This window comes from Phallusia mammillata, chromosome 7, assembly GCF_965637545.1.
Source record: "Phallusia mammillata chromosome 7, kaPhaMamm4.hap1.1, whole genome shotgun sequence".
In the NCBI taxonomy this organism is placed as follows: domain Eukaryota; kingdom Metazoa; phylum Chordata; class Ascidiacea; order Phlebobranchia; family Ascidiidae; genus Phallusia; species Phallusia mammillata.
Genome location: NC_137258.1, coordinates 7,536,341 through 7,548,781, shown reverse-complemented (window position 1 = coordinate 7,548,781; position 12,441 = coordinate 7,536,341). Strand labels below are relative to the sequence as shown.

Genomic DNA, 12,441 nt, shown 5'->3' with positions numbered 1-12,441 from the left:
GATTTGAAAAAGCTGGTTCATTGTCCGAAACTAAATGATGACACGCTATTTGCCTTCAATTTAAGTATTTATTACATGGTTATGATTGCATGTTGTGTTTTATTGTGTTTAAATATTGTAATTAATTGCATTTAAAATGTACATTTACCCTAGCACAGCGGACTACATGTTACAGAAACATGAAAGTGAGATAAATATGTCACCAATCAATACAACAACATCCAGAACAATCCTGTATGATTACCAAGATGCAAAATCATGTTTACTAACAAAATATAATTTAATTTAGATTGATACAAAGCTTTTTCGATCTAAAATAGGTAACAATACATTTTTGTGGTGATTCATGGTCATCGACATTTGCTGCGAGCTAAAAAATACGTCTAGTGTATTATTTAGTAAGCTTAGGTACGCACCGATAATCGCAGTGTAAACGGAAGGGGTCGCAAGGTAAGGTTAGGTTAGGCGCCGCTAAGCATAGTGTAAACGGGCGTTAAGGTTATAGCTTTTCCGTTTTTTTCGGTTTTCGGAGGTCAAAAAATTGAAGAAAAATCCGGTTTTGGGTGGGTTTTCGCCGGAATATTCCAGTTTCAAACTGGTTTAGACCGGTTTCTGCCTCCTACTGAACCACCAAACCGGTTTAAACCGGAATCGGAGAGACAAAATTTTGACTCGATTTTCGAAAAAACCCTAAGGCTATAGCCTTTCCGTTTTTTCGGTTTTCGGAGGTCAAAAAATTGAAGAAAAATCCGGTTTTGGGTGGGTTTTCGCCGGAATATTCCAGTTTCAAACTGGTTTAGACCGGTTTCTGCCTCCTACTGAACCACCAAACCGGTTTAAACCGGAATCGGAGAGACAAAATTTTGACTCGATTTTCGAAAAAAACCTAAGGCCATAGCCTTTCCGTTTTTTCGGTTTTCGCAGGTCAAAAAATTGAAGAAAAATCCAGTTTTGGGTGGGTTTTCGCCGGAATATTCCAGTTTCAAACTGGTTCAGACCGGTTTCTGCCTCCTACCGAACCTCCAAACCGGTTTAAACCGGAATCGGAGAGACAAAATTTTGACTCGATTTTCGAAAAAGCCCTAAGGCTATAGCCTTTCCATTTTTTCGGTTTTCGGAGGTCAAAAAAATGAAGAAAAATCCAGTTTTGGATGGGTTTTCGCCGGAATATTCCAGTTTCAAAATGGTTTAGACTGGTTTCTGCCTCCTACTGAACCTCCAAACCGGTTTAAACCGGAATCGGAGAGACAAAATTTTGACTCGATTTTCGAAAAAACCCTAAGGCTATAGCCTTTCCGTTTTTACGGTTTTCGGAGGTCAAAAAATTGAAGAAAAATCCGGTTTTGGGTGGGTTTTCGCCGGAATATTCCAGTTTCAAACTGGTTTAGACCGGTTTCTGCCTCCTACTGAACCTCCAAACCGGTTTAAACCGGAATCGGAGAGACAAAATTTTGACTCGATTTTCGAAAAAACCCTAAGGCTATAGCCTTTCCGTTTTTTCGGTTTTCGGAGGTCAAAAAATTGAAGAAAATCCGGTTTTGGGTGGGTTTTCGCCGGAATATTCCAGTTTCAAACTGGTTTGGACCGGTTTCTGCCTCCTACTGAACCTCCAAACCGGTTTAAACCGGAATCGGAGAGACAAAATTTTGACTCGATTTTCGAAAAAAACCTAAGGCTATAGCCTTTCCGTTTTTTCGGTTTTCGGAGGTCAAAAAATTGAAGAAAAATCCGGTTTTGGGTGGGTTTTCGCCGGAATATTCCAGTTTCAAACTGGTTTAGACCGGTTTCTGCCTCCTACTGAACCACCAAACCGGTTTAAACCGGAATCGGAGAGACAAAATTTTGACTCGATTTTCGAAAAAACCCTAAGGCTATGGCCTTTCCAATTTTTCGGTTTTCGGAGGTCAAAAAATTGAAGAAAAATCCAGTTTTGGGTGGGTTTTCGCCGGAATATTCCAGTTTCAAACTGGTTTAGAACGGTTTCTGCCTCCTACCGATTTTCGAAAAAACCCTAAAGGCTCGTTTACACTGTGCGTATCGCGCTCGCTCAAACCTGCGTAAGTTTGTTTGTTTCATTTTTTTTGTCTGGTTTCGCGCTTGACTGATTTCAGGCGCTCAAGTCTCGTAGAAATGAGTGAGCGATCGCCTGCCGAGCGTTTTTCTGCGTATAAGCTGCTTGAACCTGCGCAGACGGTTTGTGTTATCGCTGTGTACGGGTTTCTGATTTGAAAAAGCTGGTTCATTGTCCGAAACTAAATGATGACACGCTATTTGCCTTCAATTTAAGTATTTATTACATGGTTATGATTGCATGTTGTGTTTTATTGTGTTTAAATATTGTAATTAATTGCATTTAAAATGTACATTTACCCTAGCACAGCGGACTACATGTTACAGAAACATGAAAGTGAGATAAATATGTCACCAATCAATACAACAACATCCAGAACAATCCTGTATGATTACCAAGATGCAAAATCATGTTTACTAACAAAATATAATTTAATTTAGATTGATACAAAGCTTTTTCGATCTAAAATAGGTAACAATACATTTTTGTGGTGATTCATGGTCATCGACATTTGCTGCGAGCTAAAAAATACGTCTAGTGTATTATTTAGTAAGCTTAGGTACGCACCGATAATCGCAGTGTAAACGGAAGGGGTCGCAAGGTAAGGTTAGGTTAGGCGCCGCTAAGCATAGTGTAAACGGGCGTTAAGGTTATAGCTTTTCCGTTTTTTTCGGTTTTCGGAGGTCAAAAAATTGAAGAAGAATTCGGTTTTGGGTGGGTTTTCGCCGGAATATTCCAGTTTCAAACTGGTTTAGACCGGTTTCTGCCTCCTACCGAAGCTCCAAACCGGTTTAAACCGGAATCGGATAGACAAAATTTTGACTCGATTTTCGAAAAAAACCTAAGTCTATAGCCTTTCCGTTTTTTCGGATTTCGGAGGTCAAAAAATTGAAGAAAAATCCGGTTTTGGGTGGGTTTTCGCCGGAATATTCCAGTTTCAAACTGGTTTAGACCGGTTTCTGCCTCCTCACGAACCTGCAAACCGGTTTAAACCGGAATCGGAGAGACAAACCCAGCCGGAAATTTTAGCGCGGGCTTTAGTCGAACTATCTTTGTGTTTAGTATAGCCCATATCCTGCTGATCGCATGTACCACATAGATCTATCATTGGCGGTAGACAGGAAACGTGGCATAGGCCGATGTTAGATTATATCGCTAAATCCCCTAGGTAGGACCTTATGTACGGGCCTAACGTGGAAGCAGCCTATACCTGCTTTACACCAAATACAAAATACCCGCAACATTCATTTATTGTCATTGCATTCACGCGCTCTTTAGACAGAGTAACAGTGGGCAATCACGGTAAGTTGAGGAACGAATTGTATACGAACAAACAGTTTAAACCTCAATAAGCAGTGTGACAGGTTGGGACAAAAGTCGTTACGCAGCATTTTGCTTGTTTTTCAGTGTATAACACCAGATGCAACCTTTGCCCCAACCTGAATTTTATTCCTTGTTATCCCAGTCTTCACATGTTATGGTGCAGGGGCGGCTCGTGCTAGGGTGCTGCGGAGCTGCAGCACCCCCCTAATATTTTTACTTAATACTCCTAATATAATATTACACATAACTTTTATTATTTTTATAGTTTTTATTCGTTAGCAGTATATAATAAGCATAATTTGCCCCTTGATCAATCATGCGTTTCTCTCAAACTGGTCGCTGTAGCGAGTTCTCATTAATGCGTTAAAGTACTTGTGTTGCAATAGTTTTAAAGCTGTAACAACAAGAAGGTCAGTCACTTACAGAAGAAACTGTGAGCACAACTAAGTTTTCGTAGCTTGAAAGTAAATATTTTGCTCCTTTAAATTTTTGTAATTTCTTTGTAAGAGAAAGCTAGTTAAAACACAAAGTTTGCAGGACATTAGTTAGTTAGTTGTAGCGTTAGATGAGCATTAGTATTTCTTAAGTTGATCTGTGTAACGTAGTTCAGTCAGATAAGTTCGTAATGGCGGCAATACAGGACCATTGAGCCAGTTGTTCACAGGACCATTGGGCATGGTCCAAAGGTCCTTTGACTTTACACCTTATTAGCGTTAATACATGCGTTGTGCTTGTGGGTTTTAAGTATGAATTTTTGTGTTAGGCCTATGTATTTATGTTGCATATTAAACTGTCAAAAACCTTTACACAAATGAATTGTTATATTAATAGAGTCTGATATTAGTCTAGTAAATCATATAAAAAAATAAACAAAGAAAAGTATAGACATTATACTGACTCTAGCTTGAGAAAAGCTGTTCTAGAGGTTTTGGATAAAAAATGTACCACCCGAGAAGCCGCTTTCAGCAACAACATTCCTCGTGTAACTTTGCAAAGATACACCAAAGAGGCGAAATCTACAGCAACCCTTAACTTAAGCAGTTATGACTTGTGAACTGTGATTTCTTGTATTTATGGGCCTACAAAGCTATTGATGCTGGTTGTATTTCTTTCTTTTGATTAATATTAGATTTCTTTTTCAATAAAATCGTTCTACTTTCAAACACAACACTTAATAAGCTCCCTCATACGTGGTTTAATGGTCCAATATCACATGAAAATACTGGCCCAAAGGTCCTTTATGCAAGGCTCAATGGTCCCCAAGGGTAAGGACCTTTGAGCCATATTTTTTGTAATTTTTAAAACGGAATATCTTGCCAACTCATTTCCAAATAAGAAAGTTATGCCCTTGTGTAAGTGTGTTAAAACGTGTAGTATTAGTACAGGTGTTCAATGGCAATTTTTCTTTCGAACTCAAAGAAATAGTCATGAAAAACCGAATTTTGGCCCAATGGTCCCGCATCTCCCCTACTTATAGTTAAATAACTATTTCTATCAATTCCATCTATCAATTTATTTGTTTGGAGGTTAGTCGTGACTTTTTAAGATGACTGTTAGTGGGCTTCAGTTTTTGCAGTTATCATTGAATTAAAAAGTGTATCTAACACTTTGAAAAGTCATGATTAACCTTTATAATAAATAACTGAATTAAAGAATTTTAAGACAGAATGGGATAAAACATCTGCTATTCCAAATATGTCGTGCAGGAATAGGCAACAACAAGAAATACTCAGTTTTAGTTCTGAATGCTACTGAAAAAATAGCTCTGTGACTGTGAAGTTAAATGCCTCACTGAAATTCAGGCAATATCAAACGCAGAACAAACAATTGCAGAAGCAACAGGAATTTTTGAAATAACCGAGTGATGGCCATTTTAAGTTTTGGTTTCACACCATGTGGACAGTATTTGCAACCAAGTGCAATCATGTGTATTGATATAATGGACATGTACTGTTTCTCTAAACAGTATACTTTCTTAGTTGTCATTTGGAAATCAAGGAAGAAGCTATCAACTACTTTGCCCAAACTATAACTTTATGATTCATGGTGGTTGTAAAAAGGAAGCACAAGGTTTAATCATATGGGTTAAATTTAAATGAGAGTGTCGTAAATTTCAAAGCTTGGAGGAGTATTGCACTTTAAAAAAGGAAGCACAAGGTTTAATCATATGGGTTAAATTTAAGTAAGAGTGTTGTAAATTTCAAAGCTTGGAGGAGTATTGCACTTTAAAAAAAGGAATTATAAGCAAACTAAAAGACAATTATTAGTCTGTAGTCTGTGCACAAAAATTTAAAGAAAAGATGTTTAAATAACCAAGTTCTGACACAAATGTAATGTGGTTGTTAAGTTTGTCAGTTATGATACCAATAAAAAGCTTTATGGCTAGTTTTTTGTGTGGCAATAATCTGTGAAGTGGCATGAGATATGTTGAAACAATGACTGTGCATAAGTTACTCAAATGAAACATGACCATATTAATGACTGAATAGCAAGTCTGTTAGTCAGTGGTCATTGTTATAACCAGTTATTCTTAAATGTGGCCAACTGAAATACTTTAATATATATTGTTGTTGCGTTTTACCGTATTAACATCCGTTCGTTTCGTGTCTGTGTCACGTGTGTTTTTGTGCCACATTATTGCCGCTTGTTATTGAGTTTGGCCCGTTGCCATGCAAGTAAACAAAATTCCCCAATGATACTGTCCGCTGTTTACACTCGTGCACATTAATGCGTAACGAAAATTACGTCACAATGGAATTACCAATTAAGATTTGTATTACTTGTTTTTCTGCACAAAACAATGGCTGGAAATCTAGAAATGTGGCTTTTCTATATATTGCCAACTTATATATGTTAAATAAAGGCTAAAATTTGGAGCAGCACCCCCAGAAATTTTAGGCACGAGCCGCCACTGTTATGGTGTCCCCGTACTGGTGTTGCTGTCACTTTCACTTCCTAAAATTTCTTTTTTTTTCTCTTTTCTTCTCTACTCCCGCCCCCCATTCCAATCCCCAACACCAGCCAGACAAACTTTACCTTCATTTTCGATGCGTGCGGCATCCTTATAAGATGTGAATTGCAATATTATTTAACAAGATAAATGCAATTCGCTGTAATAAGCTTTGCTAGCATTTCTGGCCTAATAAGATACTGATGATTCAACAATATGTCAACATACTTTGCACACTAAAAAGAATCAAAAATCAAAAGCTTGAAATTACTCTACATGATTTTGAATTAACACTTTTGCCTGGGGTTTTTATTCCTGGTGTCCGTTGTTTCTTAACAGAAGATCTAAACCTTTCAATGTCCTGTTAATGTTGCACTGTTACAAGCTTACATCTTACATGCTGTCCACCTCCCTACCATGATTTTGCCGCAAAGACAAACTGTCACTGTCAAAACTCGTTGTTAGTTTGAGAGTTTCACAAAAAACAGGCTTAAGGTTGTTTGTGGGCTTAAACTGTAAGCCTGTTACCCATAAGTACAAACCCAGAACTAAATCCTTACCCCAACCGGTTTCAAAATGCCAAATTTGTCCCGATATTTACAACTGCCATAGTGAAATAACGACGAACGTTTCACCTGATTTGAAGTCAGACCCAAAGGAAGTACAAGCCCACACTCAACAAGAACATGACCCGACTTACAATTCTGTCATGGCTCCCTCCCCTGACATTTATTTCCATTGACACTATAGCATGTTCCCAATAAACAAATAATGAAACCTTGTTTTCATTGTAATCATGTTCTCGCATTAAATCAAAGCAATAAATATTAAACATAGGTGTTTATGCCATAAAGTGTTTTTAGATTAGATTATTTTCACAGGTACACACTACACTGTCGTACATAACACAAATAAGGCTAAATATTGTGTTGACAACTTGCAATTCATACACTGGATATATTAAAGCGCTGTGCAGCTTGGCATACACTACTATGCATACAATGATGACGTAAGCCAAAATATTTTGATTGCAAGATGACAATATTGTTTTCAAAAAAGACCTTAGGAATAGCAAATTCACAAGAATCACGCCGGATTAAGTTGTAATTGATTAAAGACAAAATGAAAACACTATATATATGGCGCACATGGAATAAGATCACACGATAATTTCGGTTTAATAACGTTACGTTTCAAGCACCGCTGATATAGTTAAGTTTAAATGATTGTGACGTTTACACTGAACCACACTGAAAAAAAGGTTTACGGCTTAGTTTCATGTAATGGATCCACAAGAACAACGTACAGAAAACACCTATAAAAACAATTGTGTAGTATAGAAAAAAAACAGGAATGTAAGCCAAGTTATAAAGCGCAGTTAAACAACTGGTGGATTCGGTTGACAGGAAAACACCACAAACAGTTTTTCAAAAGAACTGTAATATATTTATATTATGCCTGGAAACAATAAGGTATACATTGGTTACATAAAAAAATATTACAGCAATAGTTATTAGCGGATAATCCACTGTTAATCGAATGACAAATTAATAATTTGGCTAATTTTTCAACCCAGATGTGCATTTTGCAATAAAAGCTACATAACCCCATCCAGTGGAACAATGATAAACATGAAACAGGATTGTTTATGAAACAGAAACATGCATAACATTTTAGGTGGTGTTGACCAAACCCAAAAACGAATACTATTAGATAAAAACATCATCATTCTAGGAATTAGCCAGAAAATACTCTATAAAGACATTAAGTCAGTTGAACAATCGATGTGAAGCATATCAATAACATATCATCACATATAGCATGCTATATGGTAGACAGCATGTGGAACTTAGCATGGAAATGCAATGTTTCTTACTATCGATTTATACAAGTAGATTTAAGAATGTTTCTGACACAGATAAGACAAACATCATCAAAAACATCGCCATTATACTTCCAACACGTTGTGCTGCTGTTAAAACAAGTATTTCCGAATGTTACGCGGCGCCGCAGTGTTAAGTATTTGTGAGTTCTCGGGTGAACAAGCGATACAATCTTGCACCGTTTGGTCAAAAATTATTGAGCAGCAATAGTTTTGCCACCGGCTGCAGTTGTTTACATGACGTCAGAAATGTACGTCACTGCGGTGTAGAAGCAGAGCCCTGCCGAGCGTCGCCTGGGGTCGATGACGCAATGGCACCGTATAATGATGTCACGGTATTGACGACAAGGTGACGTAAACAGTTTGAAAGTGAGATGAAATGCTCTGTCGTCGGATTGTAGATGACGTCAAGTGAGTTTTGTCACAATGACGCAGGAAATTGCGGCAAGGACGACAATGATGACGTCAGGGGGAATTACCGTGATGGAAGCTTCCGTTTGTCAGACATCAGTGTAGTGGGGACCGCCACTGAAAAACAAAACAATTTGCTTCAAACAATAAATCCAAACTATGAAATAAGCTAAATACAAGAAGTTAGGTCTATGCCCCAAAATGGTTTCTGATAAGTAATCAATTTTGGTACATCATAGTTACCTTTTGCCTTTGGATAAGAGAATCGTTTTGTCGACGTTGACTGTCTCGACTTACAGCTTCATTCGCAGCTGCAGTATCTGAAAAACAAATCAAACGTTGTAATCACCAGTTACAGCTTAAGTAAAAAGTTTTGGCATACTTACGTTTTATTTTTAAAGTGCAGTTTTTTTATTTTTATTCACATGGAGTCTAAATAACAAGTGGAACCTGTAAAAACAGAAAACCTAATTTTCAAAAACTACTGAAGCCTCAGGAAGCTGAAAAACAAAAACAACGTTTGGTAAAACCTGCAAAAGAGAAACGTTAATCATTAAAATGTCTAAAATAGGTAACTTTTAAACCCACTAATTTACTTTTTAGATTTTAGTATCAACAACCAACAATACGTAATTCGTAAAACCTTATATCTGCAAACAAAACAGTATTTCGTGAAACCTAGAAAAAAACATAAAAAATTAATTTGAAAAAAGAAATGCTTGTTTTCCTAACACCTGCAAACAAATTCCTACATTAGAAGACACTTATGTTTTAAAGTACCCTAAAATCTGTAAAACAAAAACATATTGTTCATATATCCAAAGTTAGTAGAAATCCAAAACCTGCAAAACAAATCATTGTAAAAATCTAGTCTAAATATGCTTTCGAAATCTGAAAAACAAAACAATTTGTTAAACCTGTGGAAAAATATTAAAATCTGAAAAACAAAAACAGAACAAGTTTAAACCTGCAAAAATGTAAAAGATTATTTGCTGTAAAACAAAACAGGAGGTTAATAAAAACACAAATTTCAGAATACCTGTTAATTATGAATTGCATTGCTTGATTTTGCAAAACTTGTTTTTGCAGTTTTCCATATTTTTAATTGATGCAAAACCAATATTTTGATGCCAATCCTGAAAATCAATAATACAATTAGATTTTACAAATTAACAAACAACAACAACAAACTTACAATTTAACATAAGTTGACTTGGAAGGAAACATCAGCAAAACCTGACAACTGAAGTTTTTGTTGCTTCTATCACTTGACGATGGCGGTTCGCGCGGTTAGAGCAAGCGACGGACGATAAAAAATACACATTAACAGTATGAAGAACCTGTCGGCTGATGTAAAAAGGCACAACACCCCCCAAGAACTGGTCTACTTAACTAGAAATAAAAGGATAGTAAAAGTGGACTCCGCACACAGTTTTGTTGATGAAAGAGGGAAAACGACAGATAAATGTAATTACACTTATTGTTTAAAAAAATATTAATCTTGGATAATATTTGCCACAAAAGTTGTTAAATTTCGTCGTTAATCTTGGACACAAACAGTTTGTTCGTCTGATTTGTTGGATAAGGACCTGAAAAAACGTTCGAACCGCCATCGTCCCTGTTCGGCCGACGTAAAAGTACACAAACTTGTCTCAACAAACTGTTCTGCATACAACCGCCGCAAATTAGCCTAGAAAAGTAGGAACTGAGTCTGTCGTGTTTCACAACCACCCACAATGCCATCGCCCCATAATGACGAGATGGCCGGGTCAGCCAGGAAAACGGAGCTGGAGTATATAGAAGAAACTTAAAATCCACACAAAAATGGGGTTTGACCAGCAAAAAGGGAAGTTGGGGCTTTTTATTCGGCGAAATTTAAGTTAATGTAAAAACTATAATGCGAATAAGAGAAGTTATTAAATCACATGCTTAACATCCAATTCTCGGTCTCTTCTTATTGGAGAAAACTTTGAAACGGATGTACAAGCATAGATAATACAAGCTGGTCAGAACCCGAAAAAAATCCACACCGTTCTTAATTTTACAGTTAGCATAGGCGCATAGGTTTGTTTAAAAGGGAAAGTGACGATTTAAGGCGTATAAGTCAACAACTCTGCGTGTCACTGCCCTTTACCCCACGAGTCCCCCCTCAAGGACCCAAGTATTTTACGCGAAAGAAGGGCTGGGAAAAAATAACAACAGTTTGCGCCCTATCAGGGTGGCTCACAGGACTTTTCGGGCTATATGCAAAGCCGGCCCCCTCGGACTCAAGAGCCTGAGTCTTCATTGACGGTAGCGGTGTCCGTACTTGGTCCTGCCTACACCGCGGCCAATGCAATGCGGTTGAGGCCATGCCCAGACCGTGTCTCTATGCGCACCTTATTTTAGCTAAAGCCATTAACAACGCGCCACACCTAGCTAGAAATCGTTCTAAGCTAAAGTCCCTATGTGGCGCGCGAATCCCAAACGTAACCCACCTATGTTAACTAGCCTAACCTTAGTTAATGCGTGCTACTCTAGGTCTAAAGCCCTAGCGCCAACTTGCTGGCAATAGTAGCACGCCTACTGACTTGGGCCTTTCTTTGACCGAGAAAGACTTCCTCTACGGGTCCATCCCGACCAAAGAATAGGTCACTCAACCCTAGCGCCAGTTAACCTAAGTTAGGCCTACAGTTCCGCGATCCCGGTTGACCCACAACAGACTCCTATGTTTACATACAAATTATTATTTGAAGTTGAAGAGAATGGTGATGAATGAAAGTTGACGTGTTTGTAGAGCAGAAGAACTTCGGATTCTGTAAATAAAGCAATATGTTCAGTATAGTGTTCACTGTAATACCAATTGTGATTATAAATCTAACGAGAAGAGTTGAACCAAACGACCCTAAGCATAAACGCGCGTTGCAAATTTCACAATCGGCGCCGATTTTAAAAAGCGCACGTGCATGTGTGACGTCACAATGCCTAAAGTGCGTAGGGACTGCCTCGTGAAGCAAAATGTTTTTCTGGCTTTCACAGTTGCTGGTTGAGTTCGGTTTAAAACCCCAGGTATAACAGCAAAGCAATGATTTATAAAAAATGCTTTAAATCAGTAGTTCTCAAACTGTGCGTCGCGTCGTTTCAATTTTCCAAGGGCGTCGCAGAATAGTTCCGTTTCGTGGCTTTTTGTGGTTGTATCAATAAACACAACTTTAATAATAAGTTTCCCCATTAACTTTTGTTTGCTTGTGCGTCGCAAGATTAGAAAACTTTTCCAGAGGCGTCGCAACCCAAAAAAGTTTGAGAACCACTGCTTTAAATGGTAATTATCTTATATTGTCTTACTATATATTCATGATTTAGTTTAAACGTGCAAAGCCACTCTTATTTAAAATGACATAATATGCACATAAAATGTCTACAATACGGTTCAAATACCTGCTTGCATAACAGTATCATCAAAATACTTCCTACTTGGTAAAGTCAACAAAAACAGAACTTGGATTTACCTTGTAACTTCCCGATGTTTCCACGCCCTCACGCTGCAAGCACCACGAGACAAATGACTGCCAGGAATGACTTTGGAACGAAACAAAAACTTGAAGATCGCTGATTGGTTGTACCTAGTCATGCGTGTCAAATACTGATGTGACACGTAAAGCAATTGGGAAGCAAAACTTTTGGCAATTTATTTTGAAATGAGAAACCAACAAAAGATTCATGTTGTTAGTTTAGAAATCACAAAATTCCAGTTTCTCCCCAGACAATAGTAAGATGGCAATGCATTCTACAAATTGAACCAATTCGATTACACTTGTTTCATGC

General features: G+C 37.6%; 2 long non-coding RNA genes across 2 annotated transcripts; both read right to left on the bottom strand.

The window, feature by feature from the left end:
- Positions 1 to 7,153: 7,153 nt before the first annotated feature.
- LOC145238675 (uncharacterized) lies at positions 7,154 to 9,158 on the bottom strand. The gene is made up of 3 exons (XR_013862160.1): positions 9,024 to 9,158; positions 8,881 to 8,957; positions 7,154 to 8,754 (listed from the first exon to the last, which is right to left on the bottom strand). It is a non-coding gene; the product is annotated as an uncharacterized LOC145238675 (long non-coding RNA).
- Positions 9,159 to 10,618: 1,460 nt separating this feature from the next.
- LOC145239266 (uncharacterized) lies at positions 10,619 to 12,284 on the bottom strand. The gene is made up of 2 exons (XR_013862260.1): positions 12,126 to 12,284; positions 10,619 to 11,432 (listed from the first exon to the last, which is right to left on the bottom strand). It is a non-coding gene; the product is annotated as an uncharacterized LOC145239266 (long non-coding RNA).
- Between the last annotated feature and the right edge of the window lie 157 nt (positions 12,285 to 12,441).